General features: G+C 54.0%; 1 protein-coding gene across 1 annotated transcript in view; it reads right to left on the reverse strand.

Moving 5' to 3' along the window:
* LOC136640310 (zinc finger protein 850-like) overlaps positions 1 to 13,602 on the reverse strand; it is a 196,950-nt gene extending 183,348 nt beyond the window's left edge. Inside the window, exons 1-2 of the mRNA XM_066615337.1 lie at positions 12,623 to 13,602; positions 10,145 to 10,354 (exon numbers count right to left, since the gene is read on the reverse strand). The gene's annotated coding sequence lies outside the window, so the exon portion shown is untranslated. The remainder of the gene's footprint in view (positions 1 to 10,144; positions 10,355 to 12,622) is intronic.
* Between the last annotated feature and the right edge of the window lie 5,452 nt (positions 13,603 to 19,054).

Consider the following 19,054-nt stretch of genomic DNA (forward strand, 5'->3'; position numbering starts at 1 on the left):
CCCATGGCTAAAATATTGTCCTCCAGTGTCCCTCCTACACCCCCCCCCCCGTTTCCCGCGTGGGTTTCAGTGCTGAATGGCCCCTTCTGGCCCTCTCTGATCCAGCTTTTAAACTGTCCCTGTCAAAACCCCCTCCAACCACACCAGCTGCTTCAGAGCAGACCCAAAGCTTAGCATGCAGTGGGGAGGTGCTGCAGTTGGTGATCTTCTCAGCCCCCTCCCCTCTCCCTCCACAGGCTGGGCTTCCAATCTGGGCATCTCTACCCATCTGGGGGCTTCTCCTGCCCACCCACCCCCCACTGGGACTCCCCCTTCACCACCACTGCATTTGGACTCAGCAGAGGGGCTGAGGTGGTCCGTCCATGTCTGCTGAGTCCACATGTCTGCTGCAGTGGGGAAGGCAAAGGAAGGGGCTATAGAAATCCCCACTAGAGAAACAAAACACTTTAAGGGCAGACCCAAAGCTTAGCTGGCAAGGGGGCGGGATTGTCACTTTTCCACTTCCCAGACCTCCTCCCCATCCTTTTCCTTCCCTGGCTGCCCTTCAGCCTGGGTGTTTCTGCCCCTCTGGGAGTTCCTCTCCCACCCCTCCTCTTCCCTTCCACCCACCACTGACTAGGGACCCCCTTCATCCCCAACTGCTTTTGAACTCGCCAGACAGGCTGAGGTGCTGAGTCCCAAAGCTTGGAGAGGGGATTGTCTCTCTGGGAGAGGGGATTGTCTCTGGAAGAGGGGATTGTCTCAATCCCTTTTCCCAGCCCACTCCCATGTTCCTTCCCTGGCTGTCTTTGGGCCTGGGTGTCTCTGCCCCTCTGGGGGCTCTTCTCCTCCCCTCCTTCTTCCACCCACTTCAGCCTGGGACCCCATGCAAATGGGGGGATCACTCCCACCCCTCCTCTCGCTCTTTCCTTCCACCCCCACCGCCCAGGGACCCCCCAGCTGCCTGGGAACTCACCAGAGGGACTGCTGAGCTCCAACACGTAGGAAGGTAGGCGGGTGGAGGAGGCAGAGGAAGAGCCAGAGCAGGGAGGGGCTTCCCCACTCACACCCCCCACCCCCAGGAACCCAGAGTCGCTCCTGTTAGGTTCTTTGAGGCGCATCCCAGTCTGGAGACTGGGGGGAGGTGCACCACCTCTGGGCACCACTCCTGCTCCTCCCATGGAGATGCTGGGAGGGTCCTTTGGGGCTGGAGGCTCCAGCCCTCCTTCCCGGGATGCGCAGGGCTGCCTTCGCCTAGGCTGCAGAGGATCTATCCAGCCTGCAGGATTGGCCTTCTTCTGGATGGATCTGATCCAAGGACACGCCACCTTTCCAGGGCAGAGCAAACCCCAGGCAGCCTGCAAGCTCCAGGAGCAGCTGCCCCAAAGCTGGGCATGCAAAGGGGGCAGGACTGCCACTGGTGGTCCTGCCTGCCCCCCTGGCTGTCTCTGAGCCTGGCCCTCTCTGCCCACCTGGGGATCCTTCCTTCCCTCCCTCCTCTCCTCCATCCCCCATTCCAGGTGGAAGCCCTTCCTTCCCCCAGGCAGGCGGGCAGTGCAAGGAGCCTTGGACTGGGTCTCTGGAGGGAGCCACTCCGCAGCCCTGCCCGCCCCAATTGCCACCCCCTCCCCTGCTGGCCATCACCCAGAGGTGGGTCCAGCTGGGCCTGGCCTTTGCCCCCAAACATGACCCACACACAGACCCCCCTGAACTGGCTTCTGAGCAGCCACTGCATCAGGGGGAGGCTTTGCACGCACAAAAGACCTTGCACGGCATGGAATTCACGTATGGAACAGGCTGCCACTTGATGGCTCAGGTGACTGGAGGCTGGAATGGGACTGGATGAAGTGCTAGATCAGTGGCATCTACTACCCCTCCTCTTCCCTTCCACCCACCACTGACCAGGGACCCCCCTTCATCCCCAACTGCTTTGGAACTCACCAGACAGGCTGAGGGGCTGAGTCCCAAAGCTTGGCATGCAACTGGGAGAGGGGATTGTCTCAATCCCTTTTCCCAGCCCCCTCCCCTGTTCCTTCCCTGGCTGTCTTTGGGCCTGGGTGTCTCTGCCCCTCTGGGGGCTCTTCTCCTCCCCTCCTTCTTCCACCCACTTCAGCCTGGGACCCCATGCAAATGGGGGGATCACTGTTCGTCTGCCTAGCCCGCTTCCCTGTTCCTTCCCTGGCTGTCTCTGCCCCACTGGGGCTCCTCTCCCACCCCTCCTCTCGCTCTTTCCTTCCACCCCCACCGCCCAGGGACCCCCCAGCAGCCTCGGAACTCACCAGAGGGACTGCTGAGCTCCAACATGTAGGAAGGTAGGCAGGTGGAGGAGGCAGAGGAAGAGCCAGAGCAGGGAGGGGCTTCCCCACTCACACCCCCCACCCCCAGGAACCCAGAGTCGCTCCTGTTAGGTTCTTTGAAGCGCATCCCAGTCTGGAGACTGGGGGGAGGTGCACCACCTCTGGGCACCACTCCTGCTCCTCCCATGGAGATGCTGGGAGGGTCCTTTGGGGCTGCAGGCTCCAGCCCTCCTTCCGGGGATGCGCAGGGCTGCCTTCGCCTGGGCTGCAGAGGATCTATCCAGCCTGCAGGATTGGCCTTCTTCTGGATGGATCTGATCCAAGGACACGCCACCTTTCCAGGGCAGAGCAAACCCCAGGCGGCCTGCAAGCTCCAGGAGCAGCTGCCCCAAAGCTGGGCATGCAAAGGGGGCAGGACTGCCACTGGTGGTCCTGCCTGCCCCCCTGGCTGTCTCTGAGCCTGGCCCTCTCTGCCCACCTGGGGATCCTTCCTTCCCTCCCTCCTCTCCTCCATCCCCCATTCCAGGTGGAAGCCCTTCCTTCCCCCAGGCAGGCGGGCAGTGCAAGGAGCCTTGGACTGGGTCTCTGGAGGGAGCCACTCCTCAGCCCTGCCCGCCTCAATTGCCACCCCCTCCCCGGCTGGCCATCACCCAGATGTGGGTGCAGCTGGGCCTGGCCTTTGCCCCCAAACATGACCCACACACAGACCCCCCTGAACTGGCTTCTGAGCAGCCCCTGCATCAGGGGGAGGCTTTGCACGCACAAAAGTCCTTGCACGGCATGGAATTCACGTGTGGAACAGGCTGCCACTTGATGGCTCAGGTGACTGGAGGCTGGAATGGGACTGGATGAAGTGCTAGATCAGTGGCATCTACTACCCCTCCTCTTCCCTTCCACCCACCACTGACCAGGGACCCCCCTTCATCCCCAACTGCTTCTGAACTCACCAGACAGGCTGAGGGGCTGAGTCCCAAAGCTTGGCATGCAACTGGGAGAGGGGATTGTCTCAATCCCTTTTCCCAGCCCCCTCCCCTGTTCCTTCCCTGGCTGTCTTTGGGCCTGGGTGTCTCTGCCCCACTGGGGTCTCCTCTCCTCCCCTCCCTCTGCCACCCACTTCAGCCTGGGACCCCATGCAAATGGGGGGGATCACTGTTCGTCTGCCCAGCCCCCTCCACTGGCTCTGGGTGTCTCTGCCCCCCTGGGGGTTCCTCTCCCACCCCTCCTCTCGCTCTTTCCTCCCATCCCCACCGCCCAGGCACCCCCCAGCTGCCTGGGAACTCACCAGAGGGACTGCTGAGCTCCAACACCGTAGGCGGGTAGAGGAGGCAGAGGAAGGGCCAGAGCAGGGAGGGGCTTCCCCACTCACACCCCCCACCCCCAGGAACCCAGAGTCGCTCCTGTTAGGTTCTTTGAAGCGCATCCCAGTCTGAAGACTGGGGGGAGGCGCACCACCTCTGGGCACCACTCCTGCTCCTCCCATGGAGATGCTGGGAGGGTCCTTTGGGGTTGCAGGCTCCAGCCCTCCTTCCTGGGATGCGCAGGGCCACCTTCGCCTAGGCTGCAGAGGATCTATCCAGCCTGCAGGATTGGCCTTCTTCTGGATGGATCTGATCCAAGGACACGCCACCTTTCCAGGGCAGAGCAAACCCCAGGCGGCCTGCAAGCTCCAGGAGCAGCTGCCCCAAAGCTGGGCATGCAAAGGGGGCAGGACTGCCACTGGTGGTCCTGCCTGCCCCCCTGGCTGTCTCCGAGCCTGGCCCTCTCTGCCCACCTGGGGATCCTCCCCTCCCTCTTCTCCTCCATCCCCCATTCCAGGTGGAAGCCCTTCCTTCCCCCAGGCAGGCGGGCAGTGCAAGGAGCCTTGGACTGGGTCTCTGGAGGGAGCCACTCCGCAGCCCTGCCCGCCCCAATTGCCACCCCCTCCCCGGCTGGCCATCACCCAGATGTGGGTGCAGCTGGGCCTGGCCTTTGCCCCCAAACATGACCCACACACAGACCCCCCTGAACTGGCTTCCGAGCAGCCCCTGCATCAGGGGGAGGCTTTGCACGCACAAAAGTCCTTGCACGGCATGGAATTCACGTGTGGAACAGGCTGCCACTTGATGGCTCAGGTGACTGGAGGCTGGAATGGGACTGGATGAAGTGCTAGATCAGTGGCATCTACTACCCCTCCTCTTCCCTTCCACCCACCACTGACCAGGGACCCCCCTTCATCCCCAACTGCTTTGGAACTCACCAGACAGGCTGAGGGGCTGAGTCCCAAAGCTTGGCATGCAACTGGGAGAGGGGATTGTCTCAATCCCTTTTCCCAGCCCCCTCCCCTGTTCCTTCCCTGGCTGTCTTTGGGCCTGGGTGTCTCTGCCCCTCTGGGGGCTCCTCTCCTCCCCTCCCTCTGCCACCCACTTCAGCCTGGGACCCCATGCAAATGGGGGGGATCACTGTTCGTCTGCCCAGCCCCCCCCACTGGCTCTGTGTGTCTCTGCCCCCCTGGGGGCTCCTCTCCCACCCCTCCTCTCGCTCTTTCCTCCCACCCCCACCGCCCAGGCACCCCCCAGCTGCCTGGGAACTCACCAGAGGGACTGCTGAGCTCCAACACGTAGGCGGGTGGAGGAGGCAGAGGAAGGGCCAGAGCCGAGATGGGCTTCCCCACTCACACCCCCCACCTCCAGGAACCCAGAGTCGCTCCTGGTAGGTTCTTTGAAGCGCATCCCAGTCTGGAGACTGTGTGGAGGCGCACCACCTCTGGGCACCACTCCTGCTCCTCCCATGGAGATGCTGGGAGGGTCCTTTGGGGCTGCAGGCTCCAGCCCTCCTTCCGGGGATGCGCAGGGCTGCCTTCGCCTGGGCTGCAGAGGATCTATCCAGCCTGCAGGATTGGCCTTCTTCTGGATGGATCTGATCCAAGGACACGCCACCTTTCCAGGGCAGAGCAAACCCCAGGCAGCCTGCAAGCTCCAGGAGCAGCTGCCCCAAAGCTGGGCATGCAAAGGGGGCAGGACTGCCACTGGTGGTCCTGCCTGCCCCCCTGGCTGTCTCTGAGCCTGGCCCTCTCTGCCCACCTGGGGATCCTCCCCTCCCTCCCTCCCTCCCTCCTCTCCTCCATCCCCCATTCCAGGTGGAAGCCCTTCCTTCCCCCAGGCAGGCGGGCAGTGCAAGGAGCCTTGGACTGGGTCTCTGGAGGGAGCCACTCCGCAGCCCTGCCCGCCCCAATTGCCACCCTCTCCCCTGCTGGCCATCACCCAGATGTGGGTGCAGCTGGGCCTGGCCTTTGCTCCCAAACATGACCCACACACAGACCCCCCTGAACTGGCTTCCGAGCAGCCCCTGCATCAGGGGGAGGCTTTGCACGCACAAAAGTCCTTGCACGGCATGGAATTCACGTGTGGAACAGGCTGCCACTTGATGGCTCAGGTGACTGGAGGCTGGAATGGGACTGGATGAAGTGCTAGATCAGTGGCATCTACTACCCCTCCTCTTCCCTTCCACCCACCACTGACCAGGGACCCCCCTTCATCCCCAACTGCTTTGGAACTCACCAGACAGGCTGAGGGGCTGAGTCCCAAAGCTTGGCATGCAACTGGGAGAGGGGATTGTCTCAATCCCTTTTCCCAGCCCCCTCCCCTGTTCCTTCCCTGGCTGTCTTTGGGCCTGGGTGTCTCTGCCCCTCTGGGGGCTCCTCTCCTCCCCTCCCTCTGCCACCCACTTCAGCCTGGGACCCCATGCAAATGGGGGGATCACTGTTCGTCTGCCCAGCCCCCCCCAATGGCTCTGTGTGTCTCTGCCCCCCTGGGGGCTCCTCTCCCACCCCTCCTCTCGCTCTTTCCTCCCACCCCCACCGCTCAGGCACCCCCCAGCTGCCTGGGAACTCACCAGAGGGCCTGCTGAGCTCCAACACGTAGGCGGGTAGGCGGGTGGAGGGGGCAGAGGAAGGGCCAGAGCCGAGAGGGGCTTCCCCACTCACACCCCCCACCTCCAGGAACCCAGAGTCGCTCCTGTTAGGTTCTTTGAAGCGCATCCCAGTCTGGAGACTGGGGGGAGGCGCACCACCTCTGGGCACCACTCCTGCTCCTCCCATGGAGATGCTGGGAGGGTCCTTTGGGGCTGCAGGCTCCAGCCCTCCTTCCCGGGATGCGCAGGGCCGCCTTCGCCTAGGCTGCAGAGGATCTATCCAGCCTGCAGGATTGGCCTTCTTCTGGATGGATCTGATCCAAGGACACGCCACCTTTCCAGGGCAGAGCAAACCCCAGGCGGCCTGCAAGCTCCAGGAGCAGCTGCCCCAAAGCTGGGCATGCAAAGGGGGCAGGACTGCCACTAGTGGTCCTGCCTGCCCCCCTGGCTGTCTCTGAGCCTGGCCCTCTCTGCCCACCTGGGGATCCTCCCCTCCCTCTTCTCCTCCATCCCCCATTCCAGGTGGAAGCCCTTCCTTCCCCCAGGCAGGCGGGCAGTGCAAGGAGCCTTGGACTGGGTCTCTGGAGGGAGCCACTCCGCAGCCCTGCCCGCCCCAATTGCCACCCCCTCCCCGGCTGGCCATCACCCAGATGTGGGTGCAGCTGGGCCTGGCCTTTGCTCCCAAACATGACCCCCACACAGACCCCCCTGAACTGGCTTCCGAGCAGCCCCTGCATCAGGGGGAGGCTTTGCACGCACAAAAGTCCTTGCACGGCATGGAATTCACGTGTGGAACAGGCTGCCACTTGATGGCTCAGGTGACTGGAGGCTGGAATGGGACTGGATGAAGTGCTAGATCAGTGGCATCGCTAAAGGGGACCGCGGGGGAGCCACCAATGGCGTAGTTAGAGCGGGTGCAAAGCACTAGGTCTTGCAAGGAGCCTCACTGCAGCCTGCAAGGCACTATACCCCCCCAGAGCCATTCCAGGCGGGGGGAGCAAGACAGAGGTACAGCTCCACCACATATGATAAAACATTCCTTCTTGTCTGTTTCTGTAATAAATAAATAAAGTATTGCAAAAAAAAAAAAAAAAAGAATTGTATCAATTTCTGCCAAATCCAACATGATTAGCCACCATTTTTCCAGTGCGGGTATCTCTGTAACATTTCAGTATTTGGCATACAATATTCTTGCAACAGTTGTCATATATAAAAATATAGTTTCATCGTCTTTGTGAATCGAATCATCCAATATTCCCAACAAAAACGCTTCTGGTTTCATTTAAATTTACCTTAAATATCAACTGTATTTGCTGGTGTATCCAAGTCCAATTTTTTTTGCTTTTGTATAGGTCCATCACATATTATAAAACATTCCTTCTTGTCTTTTACATTTCCAACATCTATTTGGTACATTTTCAAACATTTTTGCCAATTTACCTGGAGTCAAATACCATCTATACATAATTTTATAAAAGTGCTCTTTAAGGCTTACATTCAATGCAAATTTTAATCTTTTAATCCACAAGCTCTCCCATTGCTCCATAGATATCTCATGACCAACATTTCTCACCCATTGCATCATATACTCCTTAACCTGTTCCTCTTCGGTCTCATATTATTGCGATAACTTAGACATTTTTGTAATGGCTTGTTCTTCTACCAGACGTATTTGACTCTCCAACAGAGACATACAGTCTCCAAAACCATACATTTTCTTATCTTTTTAGAACCTCTCCAAAAGTTGTAAATACTGAAATGACTGACAACAGAATCCTTCCCCTAAAAGCTCCTTTCTTGTCTTCATCCTAGCCTGAGTTTGTGTAAAAATTATTCCATTTCTATATGATAACCAAGTTTCTGTAGAACCTATACGACAACCAAAAAAAGCTTCTTCTGGAGAGATCCACAACGGTATTTTTGTATAAAATCTAATTTTGTACTTGCTCCATATTCTCAACAAAGCATGTCTAACATAGTAATTTTTAAATTCTAGATTTTCTTTTAGTTTATCATACCATAAAAATCCACACCATCCAAACCTTATGTCCAAACCTTCCAGATCCAACAATCTCTTATTTCATAGCTACAACCATTCTTTCAACCAAATAAAGACACATGCAGGGGCCTGAGACATTTCCTTTTAGACAAGCCTCCTGAGTTTCCAGGCTTTTCAAATTAGGACATCTGGGTTTTACAGGATGAGTGGCAACCCCCATAATTACCCAAAGCCCCGAGAAATCGGGTGTCACAGCTTGTGGAAGTTATTCCTCTGTGACCAGCAGCCGGCTAAGAATAAAAGCTTGTTTTCCTTGAATCTCCTTGGTGTCTGCCTGCATCCTTGTCTGAACCTACAACAATATGGGGTGACAAAAATTTAAGGGCCCCAGGTGTCAAATGACCTAGCTACACCACTGGTCACATATGAGCAGTTATATGTTACATGAGCAGTTACAAGTTACATATGAACAGTTACATGTTACATGAGCATTATATGTTACATATGAGCAGGGCCTAGGAGAGGAGGCAAAGGGGGTAATTTGCACCAGGGCCCAACATCAAAAGGGGGGCCCAGGAGCCAAAGGAGGGGGGCCCAGAAATTTCCTGGAACCTTACAATTTCCTATCTACTTAGACTTGTTGCCCACACGGGATGCTGGCGGCACTACTACAACTAGGGATGCTGGAGACACTCCTGATGCCACGTGGGTTACTAGACCTGGACTCCAAAGACTTTTCCAGCTGTCTCTAGCCTCCCCCCACCCTGTTTTGCCCCTTCCTGCCCCTATTCGGCTTGCCCATCACCACCCTCCCCCGCTCTGTTTCACCCCTCCCCCTTTGCAAAGGGGCCCAAAAGGAACTTTGTACCCCCTGATCAAATTCCTCTCAGAGGCCCTGCGTATGAGCAGTTACTTGTTACATGAGCATTATGTGTTACATATGACCCCGTGCGATGATCCCCCCAAGCCAGAACCCCATTGCCTGCCACTCCTCCACCACTGCGCAACTCCCGAGGGGACATTCTGCCAGGGCCACCGCCTGGGTGCTGCTCTCCGGCCGGCAGCCCCGCAACCAGCGCGCCACCTCCGGGGGCAGGAGGGTGAAGAGCTTCTCCAGATCAAGCATCTGCGCCTTGGTGTGCCACCCGGGCTGCCCTTCGCCCTCCCGGGAGCGCAGCTACAGGGCCGGCCGGGCGGCTGTGCAGCAGCCCCCGTCACAACTCCGTGGTGCTCCTCTACGGGTCTCTGCCCCGAGGCGCCTACTTCTGGTCCTGCTGCGCAGCTGATGCTGGCGGCACAGCCGAGCTCCGCCGGGCCAGACTCATCCGCAGAGGGACCGGCTGGACTCTCCAGGCGGCTGCAGGAGATCGCTGTGAAGCCAACCAGGGAAGACACGAAAGGAGCTGGAGGCGGGCACGTGGGAACGGAGATCTTCCGTGTCCGGGGAGATCATCCACAGTGGGGCTCAACTTTGTGTGATCGAAGGAGCCCTCCCCAACCGGATCCGATTTCAAGAGGCGGAGGCAGGGGGTCTTGTGGAGGGGGAGGCAGGCGGAGGGCAGGGCGAGAGGAGGGGTGCCTGGTGGGGAGGACGGAGGAAGAGGGCCAGATCTCCCACACTTACTTTCAGCCCTCCGCGCTCGCTGGCCCTCTGCTGGTCCCCTTTGCAGCGCGCAGGAGGGCGGAGCGGGTGAGCAGCGCTCCCAGCAGGGTCTCCGCCCCGAGCTGCTTCCAGGCAGATCAGGGCAGAGCAAGAGGGAGGCGCCTGAAGGTCCTTGACTGGCCGGCTCCTCTTTTGCAGGCTGAACCACAGACCCCAGAAACAGTCACCCGCGCTGGTCCCCTTAGGCAGCCTTCTTTGCCCCTCCCTCCATCCCTGAGCTCCCTTGGGTGCCTGGCTAGACTGGAAGCTGTGATCTGTCAGCCTAGTCCTAGCCACGCTTTCCTGGGAGTAAGCCCAATTGACACTAATGGGACTTACTTCTGAGTAGACATGCCTAAGATTGGGCTGTGTGTCTCTTTCTCCAGGATTCCAGAGCAGGCGTGTCTTAAGGAAATTGTGGGTCTGGTGAAGTTGCTTGTGGCTTTGGGGAAACTGGGGAGATCTGGGTGGTCGGATTCTCGGTGGTCTCCATGGCAGGGCCAGTCCATGTCATCTGGGAAGCTCCCCGGTCCTCATCGTCTGTGCCCCCTGCAAGAGACAAGAGTCAGGATCTGGGCAGGGAGCTGGGAAGGGACTGGCAGGGATGGGCGAGGGGCAGGGGGTGAGACCCCCCCACCTCGGGATTTATTTAACCATATGGTAAAATGCAGTATCATTGTATTACATTCGCAATATACTAACTAGATAGATAGATAGATAGGTAGATAGATAGATAGATAGATATAAACAAGCAATAAATTATTAAAACTTAATGGGTAAAGCATAGTGGTTGACATAGTGGATTAAAACATAGAGGTACATTATATGTCACATACAGTGGCATAGCTAGCGGGGCGGGGGGCGGTCCACCCCGGGTACCACCCTTGGGGGGGTGACACCACAAATACCCCAACATCACTAACATTGCGGAGGTTCAGAGTAACCCCAACATGCCATATACCATTGGATGTGGAATTTCCAGTGGAATGCAATGCAATGCAAAAAAACCAGATTGAAATATCTCCTTTCCATCAAAAGTTATGGCCAAAAAACCAGAAACAAAAAAATGCATGGAACCCTATGGAAAATGAAACTGAGCCATATCGTGCGTTTACTCACGAGTAGGTGAACTTGCCCTAGTTTGTCAGAAAGGGCAGGCTGAGAGGCATCCAATGACACCAGAATGGTTCCTATCCAATGAAAGCAGCCCCCCCAAAAAACACCCAAGAAGGAAGTCTCTTCCTCCAATCAGACAAATGTATTGAGCCCTAAGGGAAGCGAAAGTAAGCTACATGGTTGCGTTTACTCATGAGTAAGCAAACGTGCCTTGGCTCCTGGTCAAGTCAGGCAAAGGGGAATGCAAGGGTAGCTAGCTGCATGGTCCCAATCTGATGAAAGTGGAGCTCAATAAATGCTTCAGAAGGCAGCCTCCCCCCCCCCCCAAAGAATAAAGCAGAGGCTTCAGCTGGTAAGGTCCATTTTATTTGTTTTTAGACTGGCTGGCTTCCCCTTATTTAATTATTTGTTTTTCTTTAATTTAATTATTTATTTTATTGTGCTTGATGATGTCACTTCCAGCCATGGCATCACTTCCAGTGGGTCCTGGACAGATTGTCATTCTAAAAAGTGGGTCCCAGCTAAAGTTTGAGAACCACTGCCTTAACTCAAAACAGGCCAATGTGACATCCGGGGTGGGGGTGACACCCTAGTGACCAAAATTCTGGAAATTGTGACTTTTAGGAATAATACCATCATGTTATATGCCATTGGATGCAGAATTTTCATCCATTGCTTGTGGGGAAATATTCACTGCATTTATATTCTGGCCATTATTATTATTCATTTCAAATCCTGAGCTGCTTAGAGGAAGGGTGGTATAAAAAGGTGAATGAATGAATGATGTCATATTGTGAGGGGCCCCCTAGAATTTAGCGTGTTTGAATCTATTCAGAGCCCCTTGCTGTGAGCAGAGGCAGGATGCTTGGCCAAAGTAGGCCCTATATTTAGCTGCTTGGGTCAGCAAGATATTTCAGAAAATGCCCCTTGAATGCCTTTTTGTGTCTGTGTAAAAGAGGAAAGGGTGTTGCTGACTAAGCTGACCGCAGAAGTTGTTTGCAGAGCTAGAAAGCCTCAATAACAGGAAACTGCTAGCTTAACTGCAACTGGGGAGCAGGTGTGAGGAGAACAGGGACTTAGCCAATGCAAAGAGGGGAAGATGGGACTTCTGCAACTTAGAAAGATTTCACATATTTTAAATGCCATTTTTATTTATTTATTGGATTTGTATTCCGCCTTTCTCCCCAAAGTGCACCCAAGGCGGTGGTAGAACATGCTGGGCAGAATTTGAATAGTGGGATATGTAGTCAGACAGAGCTTCACTTGATATGCTGTTTGCCAATCAGGAATGTATCCAATGCTTTGCAATTTGCATTCTGCCAATCAGAAATCTGACCAATGCTTGACATGCTTTACCAGTGCTGGAGACACTCCTGATGCCACGTGGGTTAGTAGACCTGGACTCCAAAGACTTCTCCAGCAGTCTCTAGCCCCCCCCCCCCGTTTTGCCCCTTCCTGCCCCTATTCTGCTTGCCCATCACCACCCTCCCCTGCTTCACTACCTTCCCCTTTGCAAAGGGGCCCAAAAGAAACTTTGTACCCCCTGATCAAACTCCTCTGGGAGGCCCCGCATAAGAGCAGTTACATATTACATGAGCAGACATGTTACATAGGAGCAGTTACATGTTACATGAGCATTATGTGTTACATATGACCCCGTGAGATGATCCCCCCAAGCATCTCGAGCCAGACCCACCTTACCTGCCACTCTTCCGCTGCTGCGCGACTCCCGAGGAGACCTTCTGCCAGGGCCACCACCTGGGCGCTGCTCTCCGGCTGGCAGCCCCGCACCCAGCGCGCCACCTCCGGGGGCAGGAGGGTGAGGAGCCTCTCCAGGACCAGCGGGTCGAGCATCTGTGCCTTGGTGCGCCGCCCGGGCTGCAGCCACCTGCGGCAGAGAGAGCGGGGCGCCTCGCCCTCCCAGGAGCACAGCTACAGGGCCGGCCGGCCGGCTGTGCAGCAGCCCCCGTCAGAACTCCGCGGCGCTCCTCTGAGGGTCTCTGCCCCGAGGCTCCTCCAAAACAGCCTTCCGGTCGCGCTGCGCAGCTGATGCTGGCGGCACAGCCGAGCTCCGCCGGGCCAGACTCGTCCGCAGAGGGACCGGCTGGACTCTCCAGGCGGCTGCAGGAGATCCCTGTGAAGCCAACCAGGGAAGACACGAAAGGAGCTGGAGGCGGACAGGCGGGCACGTGGGAACGGAGATCTTCCGTGTCCGGGGAGATCATACACAGCAGGGCTCAACTCCGTGCGATCCAAGGAGTCCTCCCCATCCGGATCCGGTTTCAAGAGGCGGGGGTCTTGTGGGGGGGAGAGGCAGGCGGAGGGCAGGGCGAGAGGAGGGGCGCCTGAACGGCCGTGGGGAGGACGGAGGGACAGGAGGGCGCTCGCCACCCAGATTCCCCGCACTTACTTTCAGCCCTCCGCGCTCGCTGCCCCCCTGCTGGTCCCCTTTGCAGCGCGCATGAGGGCGGAGCGGGTGAGCAGCGCTCCCAGCAGGGTCTCCGCCCCGAGCTGCTTCCAGGCAGATCAGGGCAGAGCAAGAGGGAGGCGCCTGAAGGTCCTTGACTGGCCGGCTCCTCTTTTGCAGGCTGAACCACAGACCCCAGAAACAGTCACCCGCGCTGGTCCCCTTAGGCAGCCTTCTTTGCCCCTCCCTCCATCCCTGAGCTCCCTTGGGTGCCTGGCTAGACTGGAAGCTGTGGTCTGTTAGCCCAGTCCTAGCCACGCTTTCCTAGGAGTAAGCCCAATTGACACTAATGGGACTTACTTCTGAGTAGACATGCCTAAGGTTGGGCTGTGTGTCTCTTTCTCCAGGATTCCAGAGCAGGTGTGTCTTAAGGAAATTGTGGGTCTGGTGAAGTTGCTTGTGGCTTTGCGGAAACTGGGGAGATCTGGGTGGTCGGATTCTCGGTGGTCTCCATGGCAGGGTCAGTCCTTGTCATCTGGGAAGCTCCTCTCTCTCAGGCAGGCAGGTTAGGTTGCAAAGTCTTCCTCAGGGGAGGGGCTGCCTCGATTCCCCAGACTGCAAATGGCCCCTCTGTCTCGGACTTGCTTGGGTAGATGTCCATCCTTCAAGTCCAGCGTGTCAAAAGGTCATCCAGATAAACTCTTGACGACCTAAATCTAACCCCATTCTGGACCAAGAAAGATGAGGACCATGCTGTACCCCAGGTGCAACCATACTAAACCTAAGGGGGACCTGTCACGGATGTTTCATCCTTATCTTCTACCATTCCATTGCTTTGCATTTGCTTTCTTCTTTTTCATATGCTTCAGGCTGTGAGGGTGGGCAGACTGACCCTGCCATGGAGACCGCAAAGAAGAGGAGTTCGCAGGTAGGCTCAAATCTCCCTGTTCTCCAGTGGGGTCTCTATGGCAGGGTCAGTCCTTGTCATCTGGGAAATGCCCAAGCCCTGCCTCCTCAAGGGTGGGAGCTGCCTGAAGTCTCTGAAATTATGCCCTGGAGGATGGTGTATGACCCCCCCAGGTGGACCCCCAAGCCAGTCTCCCAGTGCCTGTGGGGTCACGACCTCCTAATGAGGGAGGATGGGGCTTAAATTTGGACCAATCTAAACTTGGATTGACCCTTGGGACTAGAGGATTGCTTGTGACCTTGAAAGGACTGTGGGTGGGCAAAACCTTATTCTGTGTTAGTGGCTCCCCCCACCAAGAGTTCTCCTTCCTCCTTAGAGGATGTAGTGTCCAGTTCAAGAAGCCAGTTACCTTTAGTAGGGGGAGCCTCTTTTCTTGACTGCGCCTGTAAGAGCTTCAAGGCGGAGAGGATGATGGAGGATGGGGACTTGCGCCTCTTAGGTGGAGACGCATCAGAGGAAGTGGAACCAGTGAAGATGGGGGGGGAGTTGGATGCTGGTGTTTGGACCTGTGGGACTTTCCCCCCCCAATATAAAAACAAAACAACAAATTTAAACAAACACATAACAAACACAAATTCAATATACAACACAAAAACACACTGTTGGAGGGTGCAGGCAGTCATATATCAATATATCTAATCAATCAATACATATCTCCTAATCTTGTTCCTCTTCTGGTTTAGCCTCTTAATATCATTTGTCTATCATATCATATAAAATATATCATGTATACAATACATTCTTCTAAATGTCCCATCTTGTACATCTACAACTTCATTTTTAACCAAGCATAGAATGGTCTCCATTGCTCTATCGGTGTCAGTTTGCGCTGTTGATCCAAAATCTCTGTAAGTCTATCCATTTCCGCCACATTCATTATTGTATCTATTAATCCATCTTTCGTTGGAATTTTAATGTCCTTCTGGTATCTAGCATATAAAATTCTTGCAGCAGTTAATATCATAATAACGAAATACACATCATTTTCTTCATCTATAATATCTAAGGTAATATTAAGCAAAAATAACTGGTTTCAGCAGTATCGTAAATCCAACTATCTCTTGTATTAGATTCCTTACCATTTTCCAATATACTTGCATTTTATTACATGTCCACCACATATGATAAAATGTTCCTTCTTCACATTTACACTTCCAACCATTTTTTGATATATTCTGGTTCATTTTTACCAGTTTTACTGGTGTCATGTACATTTTATATACATTTTCTTTAGAATTTGTTGCTCTAGTAAATTTTATATTGTATTTCCAAATCTGTTCCCATTATTCTAATGTAATATTATGGCCTATATTTTGCGCCCATTTTATCATACATTCTTTTATTGTTTCTTCTTGCATCTCAAAATCCAATAGGAACATATACATTCTTTTGATATATTTTTCTTTTGTTTCTAAGTGTATTCTATCAAATGGTGTCTGTTCTGAATAGAATCCTTCTTGTTTATCTTTCCCACATTTTGAATCAAGTTGCTAGCGAGTCCACCAATCCATCTCCACACCCTGTCTTAACAGTTCTTCTTTTGTCTTTAATTGCCCATCTTTGTTCAATAAACTTTCATATCTAAGCATTTTTGTTGTCTCTAATAAATTCAATAAACATCAAAAATCTCATCCCTTGCAATTTCCCGGTTTTTTTTTAGCCAAGGTAACAGATATGTCCCAGCTGCTTTAGAGGTATTCACAGCTAAGGTACTTTTGCAAGTTCTTTATGGCTGTCCAATCTGGCATATGGCCTTGAATCATTCAACTGAGAGCATACAGGCCTCCTTCCTGCAGAGGATCTTGGGTTTTCCCAGATGTGTTCCATACTCTGCTATGTGTCTTGAAGTGGGTTTTATCAGACTCAAAATGTTGGCTTGTTTGAGATCAGTAAAATTTTGGCTTGCAATCCTCTTCACTGCTGCCCCGTATGGGCTAATGTACCAGCTTCTGACTGATCCAGTACTGCCTGTGGAGGTTGCAGATACACTCACCAAGCTTAAATCGATAGGACTAGACACAGCAAGCCTGGGTATGATTGGTTTAAGCGAAGCCTACAGGACTATATTGAGCATCAAGAGCTATTCTGTGCAGCTAACACCATTTGCTCCCCTCTCCATCTGCACATCCCAGTCAGTTTTGGGAAGCCAGCTTCTTTCTTTTATCATCTGCAGTGCCCGCAGGCTCGTAGAGCATTCTCCCTTGCGTGATGCAATGCATTTCCATCAGCTCTGCTAGCGGGCAGGTTTAGTGGCATTCCCTACTCAGAATGAAGATGTGCCTGTGACAGGAATTGTGTGGAGACATTACATCATATATTTTTTTATTGCCCACTGCATTGACACCCTTCGTAAGAACTATCTGGCTCCACTGCTGAACAAAATGCAGGGCTGGGAGGATTCATTTAAATTACAAACTCTTCTTTCCATAGAGGAAACTGACTCTGTTGACAAGGTTGCCAACTTTGTTTCTGGGATTCTGGCAGGACGGAATTCTGGGTCTTCTGCTATATTATGGTGAATGGGGGGAGGGGGTATTTGATGATCATAATTGTTTTATTTTATTGTTTGTGCGTGTGTGTGTGTTCTGGATGTTTGTTTGTTGTTCTGTATTTCTATTATCTATGCCAATAAAAGTCTTATGTTGGCTCTAATAAATTCAATAAACTTTCATATCAAAGCATTTTTGTTGTTTCTGATAAATTCGGCCCGGTACATGCTTCTAGCGGCACCACCCATTGGGGGATTTTGGTATACATCTGTCTTTGTATTTTAGCCCAGATCCATATTAGAGATTTCCTTGTATTGTATTGGCAACCTTCAGTCTCGAAAGACTATGGTATCGCGCTCTGAAAGGTGGTTCTGGCACAGCGTCTAGTGTGGCTGAAAAGGCCAATCCGGGAGTGACAATCCCTTCCACACCGGGAGCAAGTGCAGTCTGTCCCTGGTCTGTCTCCCTGGCTATGGGCCTTCCTTCTTTGCCTCTTAGCCTCAGACTGTTGGCAAAGTGTCTCTTCAAACTGGGAAAGGCCATGCTGCACAGCCTGCCTCCAAGCGGGCCGCTCAGAGGCCAGGGTTTCCCACTTGTTGAGGTCCATCCCTAAGGCCTTCAGATCCCTCTTGCAGATGTCCTTGTATCGCAGCTGTGGTCTGCCTGTAGGGCGCTTTCCTTGCACAAGTTCTCCATAGAGGAGATCCTTTGGGATCCGGCCATCATCCATTCTCACGACATGACCAAGCCAACGCAGGCGTCTCTGTTTCAGCAGTGAATACATGCTAGGGATTCCAGCACGTTCCAGGACTGTGTTGTTTGGAACTTTGTCCTGCCAGGTGATGCCAAGGATGCGTCGGAGGCAGCGCATGTGGAAAGCGCTCAGTTTCCTCTCCTGTTGTGAGCGAAGAGTCCATGACTCGCTGCAGTACAGAAGTGTACTCAGGACGCAAGCTCTGTAGACCTGGATCTTGGTATGTTCCGTCAGCTTCTTGTTGGACCAGACTCTCTTTGTGAGTCTGGAAAACGTGGTAGCTGCTTTACCGATGCGCTTGTTTAGCTCGGTATCGAGAGAATGAGTGTCGGAGATCGTTGAGCCAAGGTACACAAAGTCATGGACAACCTCCAGTTCATGCTCAGAGATTGTAATGCAGGGAGGTGAGTCCACATCCTGAACCATGACCTGTGTTTTCTTCAGGCTGATTGTCAGTCCAAAATCTTGGCAGGCCTTGCTAAAACGATCCATGAGCTGCTGGAGATCTTTGGCAGAGTGGGTAGTGACAGCTGCATCGTCGGCAAAGAGGAAGTCACGCAGACATTTCAGCTGGACTTTGGATTTTGCTCTCAGTCTGGAGAGGTTGAAGAGCTTTCCGTCTGATCTGGTCCGGAGATAGATGCCTTCTGTTGCAGTTCCAAAGGCCTGCTTCAGCAGGACAGCGAAGAAAATCCCAAACAAGGTTGGTGCAAGAACACAGCCCTGCTTCACTCCGCTTCGGATGTCAAAAGGGTCTGATGTGGAGCCATCGAAGACAACAGTGCCCTTCATGTCCTTGTGGAAAGATCTGATGATGCTGAGGAGCCTGGGTGGACATCCAATCTTGGGGAGAATCTTGAAGAGGCCGTCTCTGCTGACCAGGTCGAAAGCCTTTGTGAGATCTATGAAGGCTATAAAGAGTGGCTGTCGTTGTTCTCTGCATTTCTCCTGCAGTTGTCTAAGGGAGAATACCATATCAGTGGTGGACCTGTTGGCTCGGAATCCACACTGCGATTCTGGATAGACGCTCTCTGCAAGTACCTGGAGCCTCTTTAGTACAACTCGGGCAAACAGCTTTCCTACAACGCTAAGGAGAGAGATGCCGCGGTAGTTGTTGCAGTCACCCCTGTCACCTTTGTTCTTGTACAGCGTGATGATGTTTGCATCCCTCATGTCTTGAGGTACTCCACCTTCTCTCCAGCAGAGACAGAGGATTTCATGCAGCTCAGTGACGATGATCTCTTTGCAGCATTTTAGGACTTCAGCAGGGATGCTGTCTTTTCCAGGTGCCTTGCCAAAGGCAAGGGAGTCCAGGGCCACGTGAAGTTCTTCTAGGGTTGGTTCACTGTCAAGCTCTTCCAGCACAGGCAGGCACTCAATGTTGTTCAGTGCTTCTTCGGTGACTACATTTTCTCTGGAATATAGCTCAGAGTAGTGCTGCACCCAGCGTTCCATCTGCTGCACCCGATCCTGGATGACCTCGCCTGTGGCAGACTTCAGAGGGGCAATTTTCTTC

The sequence above is a fragment of the Tiliqua scincoides genome, chromosome 2 (assembly GCF_035046505.1).
Source record: "Tiliqua scincoides isolate rTilSci1 chromosome 2, rTilSci1.hap2, whole genome shotgun sequence".
In the NCBI taxonomy this organism is placed as follows: Eukaryota; Metazoa; Chordata; class Lepidosauria; order Squamata; family Scincidae; genus Tiliqua; species Tiliqua scincoides.